This window comes from Triturus cristatus, chromosome 6, assembly GCF_964204655.1.
Source record: "Triturus cristatus chromosome 6, aTriCri1.1, whole genome shotgun sequence".
Lineage (NCBI taxonomy): Eukaryota > Metazoa > Chordata > Amphibia > Caudata > Salamandridae > Triturus > Triturus cristatus.
The window spans coordinates 1,005,887,257-1,005,899,813 of NC_140589.1; positions in this window are offsets into that span (position 1 = coordinate 1,005,887,257).

The following is a 12,557-nucleotide window of genomic DNA, read 5'->3' on the forward strand; positions in this document are numbered from 1 at the left end:
TATGTGTGAGGACATCTATTCAGATAGAATTTCCATGTAACTATCTACCCTTAGATGGCAGAGGATAATGAAGGGTACCCAAATTGAAGAGACTAGAAGTACTGCCTTGGAGAATGACAGTGTATTCTAGACCAGAGTTGTCCCATGGCGTATGGTCACTCCCTTGCAGATTGCAGGCCACCTGCTTGCAGTCCCATTGTTAAATACAATGAACTGTTTTTTTGTACTAAATTGAAGGAAACTAACAAATGTGTCACATTTCCTACGTCACTAGATTCTGCGGGAATTAAGTCATAATAACCTGCAGAACGCTGATTTAAGCCTAATTCCCATCAGTGACAGCTACAGATGAGGGCCGGAGGTCTTGGCCCTACAGTCCAAGCACCCAGAAAAGTAGCAAGGCTGGACAGTGATCGCCTGCGCGCCATCAATGGTATCTCCAAAGCATCGTGCTTGCTTCGTCAGAAGGCGTTGAACATCAGAAAAGAAGGAGGAGCTGTTGATGGCAGGGTTGATTTGAGCCTTGAGTTTTCTACCTGTCATGTGCTGGTAACCTCTGACAGTGTGCAGTCCCTTGAACCCCTTGGCCTGAGTTTTGGCCACACACCCCCCCTTTTTCTTTGCTCTAATGGAAGGGCAGTGCACCGGAGGATCTAAGATTGACAAAAGGCACTACATTATGGTGCCCATGAAAGAACAGCCTGAGCGTCCTTTGACACTGAATAATGAGTGTTGGAGCCTGAGAATGTAGACCCGGGTCTGCACAAGATGATCTGTGCCCATGACCAATGAAGAGCACATTATTTGTAGTGTCTGCCGCAGAGGAGAGACACTGGTGCACTGCCTTGAGACATTGAGACTTTCAAATGAGCTGTGAGTGTTTGCCAGGAGGGCACTCCAACTAAGCAGTACTATTTTCATGACGAGGCCTGAATCGAGAGGCCCAATGCGGAAGAAGACAATGGAAGGAGATTTGATGGACGATAGAAGCCTGCCAGAGAGGCTTTGAACGGACTTTGGGCACAGTTGCACAAGCGATTTCAGTGCAATTGTATAAAGTAAATGTTAATTAAGTTCTCATTTGACAGAATTGCCATGAAAGACGAAGTGGCTCCGCCTCTAGCATCCAAAAATGGTCCACCAGAAGTGAGTCTTTGTGCTACTATGTGTGTTCGGAGACCTGTCCCGAGAGAAGTAGAGAATAATAAGATGATGTTACAGCAACACCTTGACGACCTAATGAATATCGATATAGACCTAGATTCAGATTAACATGAGTCTTAGGTTATTGCCTACGTAATGGCAAAAGGAGGGTCTGAGGTTCTGTAATTCTCGAGACTGACTCCATTTCATATTGTGCCACCATTTTGTGTTGCCCTCACGTAGGCCTGTGAAGGTAGCCTGGCGAACAAAGTGGCCTGGCCTTCTTAGTCCATGTATACATTAACTAGGTTTCTTTCTGACTCTGGAATGAACTGTAAGAAACTGACCTCTTCACCTGAAACTGACCTCGCAAAGCCAAATTCCCTGATCGATCTTTGTCTGAGATTGTATATGTAATCATGCCATGCCCTGCAGTGCCATCTAAATCAGATTAACCTTTGTGAACTATGTAATTATAATGTTTTGCCCATATCCTGCTAAAACCCCAAAGGCTACTCACCTGCGGACCCTCCAGATTTTCCATTTGTTTAGGAATGTAATTGGTACAACTCCCTTACATGCCTGGGGCAGGATAAAGAGTATATAAGACGTGAAGTAAGACCATTCTATGGACTACCTCATTAAGTTGCTACGGCTTCTGTGTGACGTAGTCACACTCATTTGAGTTTAATAAAAATGTTCTTTTATATTTCAGCTTCTGTACCAAATTCTTTATTATTGGTTTGAATGGACTAAGTATCAGTGAGACCCCTGAGAAGGAGTTTTAATTTCTTCAAAGGGAGAAGGAGGAAAGGAGAGGTGAAAATATAATGTACTGTAAGGTTGAACAAGTGAATAGCTAACAACTATGTGGCATTATAAATCGATGAAAAATAAACCATTCTAATTTAAGGAGGCTCGTAATTACAAACTTTAGATACGGATCGAGTTGTGCATCTAGAAAGAAATGAAGTAAGGGGTGAACTTAATAAATCTTTTTTAATATGTCTTTTAGTTTTAACATGTCACTATCTTGACTTATGGCAGTGAAGTGGCGGAGCGTGTTGTTAGCCTCTTTGGCTTAACGACAATCTCCGCCACTTCGGAAACGCACGGCTGTACCATATTCACGAGAATGTGGTGCAGCCTTCCCAGTGGCAGCTCACCGAGGGAGTGCTGCAGGGTGGGGTAGGGGCAGGGTGGGGGTGTAGTGGAGTCCGACATACGACTGACAGGAGAAAGGTAAATAATTAAATAAATAAAACAATTTACCATGCGCACAATGCATTGCCGCGTTGGCGATGCAGCGCGCGCAAGTTAAACACTACATCTTCCCCTCTGTTATATAAAGTTTTTTTTACAGACTTATACAGTCATAGTTCTTCTATGATTCTTCATGGAACTCTGATCACATGCCCCGAACGTGTCTTTGGAAAATGGGGACAGGCAGTCGAAGTGTCCATGTTCTGCGTTGGCGATGTAGGAACAGCAGCAGTCAGGGAGTCTTCAATTGTCCTTTCAGACCGAGTCTCTACATTGACATCAGTGCCTGATGAGCGATGAGCCACATAATGGAAATGTGAGGAATCTTGTGTAATTGATTTTCCAGGACTTTGGGCAGTCACCCTTGGTCTTTTGCTGGTCACATCCATAAAATGGCACACCATCGAAGGGAACATCAGATATTTCTTTTCTAGACTGATGAACAAGCACTCAATCTCCTCTAGAAAATATAACGTATTTTTCATGTCGACACTTGTCTACATAGGCCTTCATTTTTCATTTACAACCCGATTCTCTAATACGCGCTTCTTCCTCTGTAATTGATCTTCTGTTGGTTCATTGAGGTAACATGGTAGTCATGGCTCTCCCGAACATCAAAGTTGCAGGGCTTTCACCTGTGGTTGAGTGAGGGGTCGAAATGTAAGCTCAAAGAGGAGAATTCAAGACAGTTTTAAGGTCGAGCTTTTCCAATACAGTATTCTGAACAGCTTTCTTGACAGTACTGATGAAACCTTTGACAAGGCTATTGGCCTGTGGCCTAAGAGGTGTGCTCTTCTGATGCTTCAAGTTATGATGACTGAGAAAGTCTCTGAATTCTCGAATGTTGAAAGGTGGTCAATTGTCAGATTTTAAGGTCGCAGGAACACCCTATGTCGCAAAGATGCAGTCTAATCTCTTGGTCACTCTCTCTTGAGTGATGGATGAGAGATCTTCTATCAATCGAAAATGGGAGTATTCCTCAAAAATCACCATCAAATGATGTCCATTGCCAAGAGGACAGAGGAAGTCATTAGCAATTCTTTCCCATACATGCTTAGGCAACTCTGACATATTTAAGGCGTGTTGAGTGGTTTTCGATAAAACAGGCCTTCATTTCATTGACATGGGGAAACCAGCTTGTTTTGTGGCAATGATTCCACAATGTCCTTCATAGGCCACTTCAATTATGTATTGCTGCAGACTCTTAGGAATATCAATTCTCGAACTTCTCTGGATAAAACCTTTTTGAATAAAGGACAGTCCATCTTCGAGATTTTTAAACTTCGTGTATTCACTGTCACTGGTAAGAGGTCGAGTGTGCCCGTATCAAGACTGATGTGTAATAATGTCTTTTAGGTTTTTTTAAAGTTTAAAAATGCTTTATTGACGAAAGTTAAGGAACATATGGCAACTGCATCAGATGAAAAAAGACATCTGAAGGACAATCCAAGCAAATTTATGAACATGCAAAATGAATAATCAAACCTTCTGTTAATAGAAGGAAGGTAATAAATGTATTAGAGTTTAACAAATTAAACATATCGTATAGCAATAGGTTGTAAACATAAGAAACTTGAATTGAAATGCGTAACTGTAATGCTAAAACAAGTGCATTTTAATCATTTTATAAAGGTAAAAGGGAAGAAAAGTAAAGAGAGAAAGAGAGGAAAGAAGCAAGGCAAAGGGAGAAGGAGGAAAGGTGAAAATATAATGTACTGTAAGGTTGAACAAGCGAATAGCTAACAACTATGTGGCATTATAAATCGATGAAAAATAAACCATTCTAATTTAAGGAGGCTCGTAATTACAAACTTTAGATACGGATCGAGTTGTGCATCTAGAAAGAAATGAAGTAAGGGGTGACCTTAATAAATCTTTTTTAATATGTTTTTTAGTTTTAACATGTCACTATCTTGACTTCTGGCAGTGACGCTTAGGGGGATATGTACAATGAAGTGGCGGAGCGTGTCGTTAGCCTCTTTGGCTTAATGACAAGCTCCGCCACTTCGGAAACGCACGGCTGTACCATATTCACGAGAATGTGGTACAGCCTTCCCAGTGGCGGCTCACAAAGGGAGTGCTGCAGGGCGGGGTAGGGGTAGGGTGGGGGTGTAGTGGAGTCCGACATACGACTGACAGGAGAAAGGTAAATAATTAAATAAATAAAACAATTTACCTTGCGTGCGCTGCATCGCCAACTCGGCAATGCATCGCGCACAAGGTAAATTGTTTTATTTATTTAATTACTCACCTTACTCCTGTCCATCGTATGTTGGACTCCACTACCCCCCCACCCTGCCCTAATGCCCCTGCAGCACACCCTTAGCGAGCCGCCACTGAGCCTTCCGTTTCCCCCTGCAATGGCGCTAAGTTTAACAACTTAGCTTAGCGCCAACGCAAGGACCCTTGCAACAGAGTGCAAGGATGTCTGTGTGCAGGGGAGGATTGGTTATGTGTAGGAAGGTGTCCTTTTCTTCACATGAACAATCCTAAAATGCCATTTTGTAACTTTCATGTGTGCTGCTTCATGCAGCGCATATGAAAGTTACAAAATAGATTTTTTTTTTTAAAGGTTTGTTTATGTACAGGAAGGGACACCTTCCTGTATATAAACAAACTTTGGCATTTTGCTTTTTCAATGTATGCTGCACACGGCAGCACACATGGAAAAAGCAAAAACCAGGGGAAATAATGCATTTCTCCTTATTTTGCCAACTTAAGACCAGGATTTTCCGAAAAGGTATGGCCAAAGAATTGTAGCTTTGTCTTATGGAACTCACCTTTATCAGCACCTAAAGGCAAACCTGCACCTGCAAGTAAACAACACTCCTGAGCGATAAATGAGAATGATTGCAGAACTTACAGAATTTCTCTTTTTTACATTGTGGGTTTCATAAGCTGCGGGGGTCTGAGGTGGGGAGATGCAGTGATAATAGTAGTCATTGAGGGGCATATTTACAAGCCCCTATCGCCACAGGAATGCCACTTTTAGTGGCTTTCCTGTGTCGATAAACCCTTTGCCTTATTTACAAGGAGGCGTTAAGCCACTTAACGTGGCTTAACGCCGCCTTGTAAATAAGGCCCCTTTCACACTACACTTAGGGGGTCATTAGCATGGTGGGAAATGTGACCGACTGCAATGCATGCGGCTGTCTCCCACATCCCATTAGGATGCGCCTGCCACATTGGCGGGCGCATCCCGCATTTCTAACATTGCGGCGGGCGGTGCTGACAGCACTGCCTGCCGCAATGCCAGAAATGCAAGTTGTGCATTTGACAGTACAACGTGACAGGCACGGCGCGGTGCCTGCCACGTTGTACTGTCAAATGCAGGGGGGGTACCATAGGTACCCGAAATGTGCACGCCCACCCCCCAGAATCACTGGGGGTCACTACGGGCCCCCAATGTTGAGAACCGCATGCCTTTCCGTGGCGGCAACGGGCATGTGCCCGCATGTATTCTAATATGGATGGCGGTGTCTACCAGACACCACCACCATATTAACAGCTTTTCCGCCCGGTCTTTCCGTCCGCCGGGGTCTCCCCGCCATGGTAATGTGGCAGGGGTAAATTTGCATGCGGGCGGGGGAATATGTCAGGCGGATCGCCCGACATACTAATGGGCCCCTTAGTATGAAAGGGGCGTGCAATGGGTGTTGTGGTGGGCATTCTGGTGCAGCACCCATTGATTTTGATGCTGCCCCTATTTACAAGGGTGGCATAAATAGGAGGCTGCGCCAAAATTAAGACCAGGGAAAACCTGGTCTTAACATGGCGAAACAAGGAGAAATGCTTTATTTGTCCTAGTTTTTTCTGTTTATATGTGTGCTGCATTGTGCAGCAAACATAGAAACAGCAAATTGCCATGAATAATTATTTATATGCAGGATGGTGTTCCTTCCTGCACATAAACAATTATTGAAGAAATGACGATTTGCAACTTCTATGTGTGCTTAAAGTCAGGGCCTCTGATACGGACCTAATACCATACAGTTGTTATAATGGAGTTAGCCACCGTTTACAAGCTTTATTGAACTTTGGGAAAGCAGCAAAAGATGCTTAGCATTATCTTTCTCACCATAAATACAATAGCAACAATGTTTGCCATTTAGTACCTACCACCTCTTGCTGAGTAATCGCTTGTTGGGGAAGTCTCCAATCAAAACCCTATGTATAAATTATATTTTAGTTCTGGATAGATTGAGTCCAGGGGACCAGTATTGGTTCATGACAACTTCTGTTGCGGGCCAGTCTACACAAAGGAGCTAAAGGGGCAGAGAACAGGTCATCCCCCACTCAATACATTGTATACAACAAAGACCTGTTCACACTGTGAACCAATGTTTCATACATCCGGATTATTGGCCATAAACATTAGACCCTCATTTGTAGCTTGCGATTCTGTCGTCTAAGCTATTCTACGGTGTGGTTCATTAAAAGGAAGAAAGAGACAAATTGCCTACGAGGAATGTCAAATTGACTATTTATGTATAATAACCTTATGTCTCCCACACCCAAATGTGGTGAAAAAGAAGTGAGCAGGAGTGTTGGTGCCTCACGGTAGCGCCACCAAAGAGGATTAAGCAGGATGGTACTCGCCTGCTACCTCAATTTCTCATCATCAGCTACCAACACTCCAACAGCAAGAAATTGTGCATGATGCTAGTGATGAACTAAATAGGTGCTAGGGTGTGTATTGAAAAAAATTAAAGGAAGAGAAGCTGTGCTAGAATGTGTGCACCGTCTCAAAAAACCCCTGAGTGATATATATTAATATCAGAGAACGAGCTAAATCACACTGGCTTGCATACTTTATTCTCAGCTGCGTGATAGCTCGTATGTTAAAATGCCGACATGTTTCGTTACCATCGGACCACACTCACGGTAACTTCTTCAGGGCTTGGGGTCTGTTCATTTATCCCTGCACCTTTCTTTGTCGTTTAAAAACCATTCAGGATGTAGCCCAACATGGGCATACCTTTACCCTTGGGACCTTGCGGCTCTGTGTGCGCGTTCAAGGCACCACTTGTACCACGTAAACACAAGGAGAGGGGCTCAATAACGTCCAAAGGAACAGAGCACCAAAATATACTGTAAAGTAAAAGTTTTCCCTTTGGACTATTCATCCATCAATGGTGGAGGCACTACTTAGGTGTCGTGTCAAAGAAAGGCTAAGGTCAGAAAAGGTTTCTACCACATCAAAGCTACTAGACATAAAGAAATGTAAAGCTACTTAACAGTGTGCACAGAGGAAGTCGATATAAATGAAAAACAATCTTTCCAAAGAAAGTGTCACAAGAGTGATCCGAGACACAGCAATGTAAATAGACAAAAAGAATTCATCAAGGAAATTAAGTGATTTAATCCATGTTTTATTAAAACAAATTTAAAATTAAAATTAAAGTGCACATTATAGACACATACAGAATAAATCTATACAATAAAAAATCCTAATTAAAAAAACCAAATGTCTTAATGTGTATATGAACACAATTTTCATTAAAAATCAGCTATATGTCTCACAATTACAAAACACACAAATTAATCGGAAGGACACAAAGTATGGTAAAGGCACCTCACTTGTGCTTCAATCTTGTTGGTTTGTGTACCCTTGGGACCAGTACCGCTAAGCTTACTAAATCCTAATTTTCGGTAATTGGTCCCAGGACAAATACAACTTAGGTAACAGGCGTCGACACGTTTCGGTGGGACAAATCATAAAGCCACCTTCTTCAGGACAAGAAATTGGGGTCCTTCCTTCCGTGAATCAAGCTTCTAAAAATGCCTCATATTCAGAAGTTTTCGGGAGAGATCTGTGAGCCGTGAGGGTTCATACACCACACGTCGTCTCCAATTTATAATTCTACTTGTTCACAAAGGTGAAAGCCTACCAGCATCTGTTTGATGCTGGTAGGCTGTGTAGCTCCACTCGCATCGGTCCTCGTTATGCTCCCTCGTCTTTACCGTGAAAGACGAGGGAGCATAACGAGGACCGATGCGAGTGGAGCTACACAGCCTGAAAGGGCGACACTGGCGAATTGTTTTAATAAGCGGAATTTAAGCATTAATTACCATCGCCGATATTTTGGCACCACCGGGTAGCTAAATACGGGGTGTCGAGAGGGTGTCACGCCTACAGTGTCTTTGCCTCAGTTTTATTATAAGGGAATAGAACATCACAATCGGTTTACGGTGTGCAGAAAATATAAATTAATCTGAACACATCTACACCATTCCCTTTCACCTTTGTGAACAAGTAGAATTATAAATTGGAGACGACGTGTGGTGTATGAACCCTCACGGCTCACAGATCTCTCCCGAAAACTTCTGAATATGAGGCATTTTTAGAAGCTTGATTCACGGAAGGAAGGACCCCAATTTCTTGTCCTGAAGAAGGTGGCTTTATGATTTGTCCCACCGAAACGCGTCGACGCCTGTTACCTAAGTTGTATTTGTCCTGGGACCAATTACCGAAAATTAGGATTTAGTAAGCTTAGCGGTACTGGTCCCAAGGGTACACAAACCAACAAGATTGAAGCACAAGTGAGGTGCCTTTACCATACTTTGTGTCCTTCCGATTAATTTGTGTGTTTTGTAATTGTGAGACATATAGCTGATTTTTAATGAAAATTGTGTTCATATACACATTAAGACATTTGGTTTTTTTAATTAGGATTTTTTATTGTATAGATTTATTCTGTATGTGTCTATAATGTGCACTTTAATTTTAATTTTAAATTTGTTTTAATAAAACATGGATTAAATCACTTAATTTCCTTGATGAATTCTTTTTGTCTATTTACATTGCTGTGTCTCGGATCACTCTTGTGACACTTTCTTTGGAAAGATTGTTTTCATTTATATCGACTTCCTCTGTGCACACTGTTAAGTAGCTTTACATTTCTTTATGTCTAGTAGCTTTGATGTGGTAGAAACCTTTTCTGACCTTAGCCTTTCTTTGACACGACACCTAAGTAGTGCCTCCACCATTGATGGATGAATAGTCCAAAGGGAAAACTTTTACTTTACACCACTTGTACCACTCCAAACGTGAGTCGTGTAACTGTTCGAAACTGGCTGAGTCAACGCCAGTTTCGAACAGTTACACGACTCACGTTTGGAGTGGTACAAGTTGTGCCTTGAACGCGCACACAGAGCCGCAAGGTCCCAAGGGTAAAGGTATGCCCATGTTGGGCTACATCCTGAATGGTTTTTAAACGACAAAGAAAGGTGCAGGGATAAATGAACAGACCCCAAGCCCTGAAGAAGTTACCGTGAGTGTGGTCCGATGGTAACGAAACATGTCGGCATTTTAACATACGAGCTATCACGCAGCTGAGAATAAAGTATGCAAGCCAGTGTGATTTAGCTCGTTCTCTGATATTAATATATATCACTCAGGGGTTTTTTGAGATGGTGCACACATTCTAGCACAGCTTCTCTTCCTTTAATTTTTTTCAATACACACCCTAGCACCTATTTAGTTCATCACTAGCATCATGCACAATTTCTTGCTGTTGGAGTGTTGGTAGCTGATGATGAGAAATTGAGGTAGCAGGCGAGTACCATCCTGCTTAATCCTCTTTGGTGGCGCTACCGTGAGGCACCAACACTCCTGCTCACTTCTTTTTCACCACATTTGGGTGTGGGAGACATAAGGTTATTATACATAAATAGTCAATTTGACATTCCTCGTAGGCAATTTGTCTCTTTCTTCCTTTTAATGAACCACACCGTAGAATAGCTTAGACGACAGAATCGCAAGCTACAAATGAGGGTCTAATGTTTATGGCCAATAATCCGGATGTATGAAACATTGGTTCACAGTGTGAACAGGTCTTTGTTGTATACAAAACTTCTGTTGCGGGCCAAGCAGGGTATGATTCTTTTAGAACAGACATCCCTAGGGTGGTCTTTCCCCCAGCTTTTTACTTGCCTCCCTTCATTTTTCTGATCTCGTTTTTGCTGGTATTAGGACTGTGTGCACTTTACCACTGCTAACCAGTGCCTAAGTACTTGTACTTGTATTGGTTTGTTGCCAATTCCCATATTTAATTTACTTATAAGTCCCTAGTAAAGTAGTACCCCTTGTACCCAGGGCCTGTAAATTCAATCTTACTAGTGGGCTAGCAGCACTGTATGTGCCACCCACTTAAGTAGCCCTTTACACATGTCTCAGGCCTGCCACGGCACAGCCTGTGTGTGCAATTTACACAGTCATGTCGACCAAGCTAAACATCCCTTTTGTCAGTCCCAAACCTTCCCTTTTCTTACATATGTCACCCCTGAGGTAGGCCCTGTATAACCCACAGGGCAGGGTGTAATGTATTTGAAAACCAAGACTTGTACTTTTAGGTATTACATATCTTGGTTGTGAAAAACTTCCAAAATAATTTTTCACTATTACAAGGCCTATCTTTCCATAGGATAACATTTGGGATTACCTTATTACATTTTATAAATGTAATATCAAAATGGGAAGATATAAGACCCACAAGTCTTGTGTCTCTGGAATCACAATTTAATATTACAACTTATGATGAAGTCGGATTTCGAATTGTAATTCTGAAAATGGTACTGTCAGAAAGCCCAATTACAAAGAAAAGGTATGCCGTTCCTACAGGGGAAGAGGGGAGGTAGTGGCAGGATCCCAAGAAAAGATCAATAGATATATTACAAAAGGAGGTGGTAAATCCTTCCTTTCGGAATGAGGCCCTCACACACCCAGCACGCTGGGTGTCATACTTCATCATCGGGCATGCTCCTCGTCGGGTCGGCGCTGCAATACCCGACGGGCACCCTATGTAGGGGCTCTTTGGCGGAGATCTTTTATTCCTTGCCATATGGTGCAGTGGGTGTAAGGGGCCTCTAGAGTGTAGAAGTGTGTGTGTGTCTGGTCAACTAGACCTATTGAGTTAAAACAGGGAATGAGAAGTGTCAGGCAAAACAATTTTAATGACCCCGCCTTCCGCCCTGATTAAAAACGGAGTGGCGACCCTCTGCAATGATGCTGCAGGGTGTTGGGCTCAGTCTCATGCGGTCAACATGTTTCTTGCCTAGTAGTCAGAATGATCAAGCGGCGATTCCTCAGGACCTCGTGAAAAATGGTGAATCTACACAAGTGGCTAAGGTAAAGTGGTGTCTTAACCTAATGTTACCTTAATTAGGTGTTGCACCTGTTGATGTGGCAACATATCTAAATGTTAAAAGCAAATGGCCCTAAAAAATCGCGGCATGTGTTAGACACGTGGAAATAACATGTGTCAATGATTTCGCGCCAAGGTGACGGTAGACCTACCCCGCACTGCCGGATCCGGGAGGTGAATGTCTGCTGTGGCTTAGCGGCTTAATACTCGTTGAGTGAGCACGCACGGAGGAACATGAACAGCATACCTTTTCTTTGTAGTTTGACCAGGGCACGTATGCTGAAGCTTTTTCAAAAGCCCTACTGTCCCCTTCTTTGATTACACACTGTCAGAAAGCTGTCATATTCTTAATTTAGCCATTTGGTGCTTCCCTCCTGTCTCTGTCCAGTCTGTATCCGAAAACATTTTTGAATTTGGTAATACTTTGCAGAAACAAATCTAAGGCATTAGTATGGGTGCATCTGTTACACCCTCAGTAGCCAACATCTACATGGCACTGTTTGAAAAGAAATACATCCACAACGAGATAGCACCATTTTATGAATCTGTGTCACACTGATCCAGCTAAATAGACAATATATTTTTTATTTGGACTGACACAACAGAGCTATTAACAGAATTCTTAGGGTGGCTGAATCTTTGTGACACTAATCTAAAATTCAAGGCACATACTAGTCATTCCCAAGTTGAATTTTTAGACATTTTGATTCATCCCTACGAGGGTATTCTAGAAGTAGATCTTTTTGTGAAGCCCACAGCTAGAAATACCCTATTGCATTTCTATAGCTACCATCCCCGAATGCAAAAACAGAGTATTCCTGTTGGACAGTTTTTCCGACTTCGTTGCTCTAATCTCCAAGACTTTGATTTTCAGGCTTGCACCATGAAAAATAAATTTCTTGCAAGAGGCTACCCTAAATGCCTCATAAGTGAATCATTCAAACGAGCCAGAGTCTATGATAGAGATGCCTTGTTAAGATCACATTCACGCACAGCGGTAACCCA